We start from the raw sequence: 4,136 nt of genomic DNA on the forward strand, positions 1-4,136 counted from the left end.
GGCCTCCCCCTCTTCTCTCTAACTCCCTGAAGACAGATAAACCCCACTCAGCTAGCCAAACCCCTCGTGTCCTCAGAGAGGTTTGAAGACCAAGTGACACATGCCAGTACTGCTTGCTACTCATCTGCACTCTACCCTAAAGTTCCTGTGACGCTGAGAGAGAAATTACAATCCAATTTCTAACGCCTGGTCCTGGATGCAGCACCTCCAACTCTGTAAGAACCCATACGGATCTGTCCATTATGGTTTTCGTCCCCTGTGTCAAGTTCTGTCCTGGTGGCATTTCTAGTTCCCCTTGCACCTCCAACCTATTTCCTAAGTCACCACTCATTCCACGCTCAGGACTCCCACACACAGCAGGCTGCACACATTCCAAGGTGAGGTGTTCACATTGCACACCTTCATCCTTGCCCGCATACTGACCAACTGCCTCGCACTCCAGGGCTACATTCCCGAACGCCAGGTGAATACCCACACACGTTTCGGCCTCAGCAGCACACACCGGTGCTGTAGTCTGGACTGTGGGCTCACAGCATTCATTCACAGGCACTCCACACACACCTTCAGGGTCCATGCATACGTGCACCCCATCGGACAGAGTCTCCTCATTAAGATAAACTCCAATTCCTCACTTAAGCTCATCGTCCGCACCATGTATACATGTACCCACGTACCTGCTTCGTTTCAGAGTCACCTCTGTCCGGTCGCTTCTCTCCAGCAGGTTGCTCATCATTGGTTCGCCACTCTCCTCTGGGGCTGTCAGCTCCACATGCTGGACCTTCTCAAAATGTATTTCATTCGTCAACAACCCCGTATGCTCCCTCAATGTCTCAATCACCAGGGTTTGCTCTAAGTGTGGTGTCATCCGACGAGTGATGTCAATCAAGTTCCGCACCACTAACATTACTCCCTGTGGTGATGTCACACATCCCATATTATGGTGCAGTCCTACTTCCTGGCTCCATTTTCCTTTCCATTTGAGTTGTTCTTCCTCTCTGAGCCTTTTGAGTTGTTAGATATCTTTCCGGAGTTTTTCCATCTCCGCGTACTCCAACCTTGCTCTCTCCCTTAGTTGGTCAATTTCAAATTCATATTCTTTTTGTTTCTTGTCCCACTGTCTCTCATGTTCTTCATTCTCCAATCTCGTCGTTTCCCTCAATTGGCTGATTTCCCTTTCCTGCTTCATTCCTTGTTCTTTCACTATCTCCGCGTACTCCAACCTTGCTCTCTTCTTCAGTTGGTCAATTTCAAATTCCTGTTCTTTTTGTTTCCTCTCCCACTGTCTCTCATGTTCTTCATTCTCCAATCTCATCGTTTCCCTCAATTGATTGATTTACCTTTCCTGCTTCATTCGTTGTTCTTTCACTACTCTTTCTTCCATCTCATTCTGTAATCTTGCTTTGGCTTCCAGCTGTTCGCTCTGCACAGTGTGGTTCCTTAACGTTTCATTCTCCATTCTCTCTCTTTCCTCTTTTAACATCCTCAGCTCGTTTTGTAATTCCCTCTCTTTGTTTTGGTGTTTCAGTAACTCAGAAACTTTCTTTTCTAATTCCTTCCTCATCTCCGCACCTCTTTTGCATTCTTCCCTCCTCATTCGGTCCGTTCTCTTACCGTATTCCTTTAGTTGTTCCAGATATTTCTTTTTTCTTTCTATCTCCTGTTCTTGGATTTCTCTTATCTGATTGCCTGTTCTTACCTCTTCCTTCAGTTGTTTCAATTCCAAATTGTGTTCCCGTTTTACCTTTTCCAGCTTTGTTTTCCATTCTTCTTCCAAGCTCTCCCTATCCCGGGAGTTACTAATTTGCTCTTTCCCTATTCTTTTGTTCAGTTCGCTCTTCTCTTGTTCCAACTTATGGGAACTCCACTCAACTTCCCTCATTTCTTCCTGTAGTTCCTTGAACCGTCTTGACTTTCCCAACAATTCTTCCTTCCTTTGCTCCAGAGATTTCTCTCCTCTTTTTATCTTCTGTTCTTGGCTTTTTCTTATCTGATTGCCTGTTCTTACCTCTTCCTTCAGTTGTTTCAATTCCAAATCGTGTTCCCGTTTTTCCTTTTCCAGCTTTGTTTTCCATTCTTCCTCCAAGCTCTTCCTATCCCAGGAGTGACTAATTTGCTCCTCCTGTATTCTTTTGTTCAGTTCGCTCTTCTCATGTTCCAACCTACAGGTATACCAGTCTACTTTCGTCATTTCTCCATGTAGTTCCTCGCCTGTGTTGGCTAAGTCATTTTCCAGCCACCAAATTCGTTCCTGTGCATCGGCCCATTGGTGCGATTCCCTGTGCACATAATTTTCCTGAACCTCGTCTGCCTGCCGTAGTGCCTTGTCCAATTTAATTTGTAACTCCTCAATATAATTCCCATCACACTCCACCTGTTCCAAAGCATCCGACAATCGTGCATGAAGCTCGTCAATGTACGCGTCGTCGTCCTGCTTCGTTTACCATGACGCATGCTGTGACCACCTGGTTTGAACCGGTGGGTGAAAGCATTTTCTTCGTGCCGTGTGACTCGTTACGCTATTTATAGTAACCCTCTTCCGCTTCGTGTCGCGCTGAGGTGGAGCCGCGCCGCCATTTTGCAACCCCATCTTTCTTTATAATTTCGAAGTTTTACACTTAATCCGCCCCCCCCTCCCCCGCGCTTCTCGTAACCAATGTTTGAGGTGTGAACGACACCAGATGTTGTTGAATCGGTGTCCTGCAAATTTATGGAGGTGGGGGGATTCTCATTCGACTCCCAAACACCAGTTTTAAGGATCGGCGATGGAGGGATTCTCATCCCACTCCTGACACCAGTTGAAAAGGATTCAGCAGTGGCGGGATTCGCACCCAACTCTTGACAGCCAAATGTTGAAGATTCGGCGTCACTGAACAGCACTGCCGTCTCCGGGGTTATAACGCCGGCTGGCTCGGCACAGGTCTCGGGTTACGTGCCTCAGATCACGATACCAAAATACACCTGTGCCTTGCCAGTCGGGCAAATAGACCCCGGTTACAGCCTGGGTTTGTCAGAGACCGAGCGAAGTCTGCCAGTACGTAACCATTTTGATTATAAATACAAATCGAGTGAATTGTGCCTCAGCACGGCACGAATAAACTCAATGCGGCAACTTTCATATGAATCAGCCAGATTTATTGGGGCACATCAGGGAATACGACACAAGCAAAACATTCACGAACGTTATAATTCATCTATAACCCTCTTTTAACTAGGGAGCTACAGATTACGGGTTTCGAAGGGAACCCGAGTGAGATAAACCTTAGACAACACGCAGACAACACGCAGACAACACACAGAGTACTTGGTGCTGCCTCATGAGCGAGGGGAAAGTGTAAGAGGCACGAATGCAGCTCGTGACAACCCGATGTCACCGGATTCGAGCACCCAAGCTCAAACACGCGGCGTGGCAGGATGGTGCTCATACTCCTTCCCCCGGCACCATTTGCGCACCAGCGTCAGCGTGTTCAGCCCCCGAAAGGTCGACGGCACAAGAGCGAAAGATTCACGGTATGCTCCAGCTGGCTTTTCACAAGGTCCAGAATACAAATCCAGGCCTGGCCTGCTCACCAGATTAAGCCAAATCGGGGTGTTGGGCTCCGCAGGCGGATCAATGGGATTACAAAACGTGTCGAGCCGTGCAGTGAGTCGGGACAGTCAGAGGCTCCGTCACTGGATTCCGGATGAACCTGTCGATGACCTCCTCATAAAAGTCGATCGCCGACTCCCCTCAAGCAGTTCCTCTTACTGCCGATCGCCCGACTCGACACTCCGCCAGTTACTCTTTTACTGCTGATCGCCCGACTCGTTCCTCTTGCCTTTTGGGGCGGCCTTTTCACGAAAGCCGATCGCCCGACTCGACACTTAGGCAGTTCCTCTTGCCTTTTGGGGCGGCCTTTTCATGAAAGCCGATCGCAAAAACCCTCATGCAGTTCCTCTTACTGCAGATTGCCCGACTCGATGCTCAGGCAGTTCCTCTCTTGCCTTTCCGGCGCTCGCTCTCGACACTCCCCCGGGGACCCATGATTGGTCCATCGCTCGAGATTGCAGCTGCCCTTCAGCAATCGGCTGCCGACACGTCTCGCCGACTGACACTCTCAGAATGCTGGGCGGGGCTTATTCAGAGAGGGGAAGGAGAA

The 4,136-nt window shown here is 48.9% G+C and overlaps 1 pseudogene; it reads right to left on the reverse strand.

Annotated features, from left to right (window-relative positions):
- Positions 1–652: 652 nt before the first annotated feature.
- Positions 653–2,236, reverse strand: LOC147012627 (uncharacterized; annotated as a pseudogene).
- Positions 2,237–4,136: the final 1,900 nt, after the last annotated feature.

Source organism: Eptatretus burgeri, chromosome 14, assembly GCF_056783735.1.
Source record: "Eptatretus burgeri isolate ZD-2024b chromosome 14, Ebu_testis_v1, whole genome shotgun sequence".
Classification (NCBI taxonomy): Eukaryota; Metazoa; Chordata; class Myxini; order Myxiniformes; family Myxinidae; genus Eptatretus; species Eptatretus burgeri.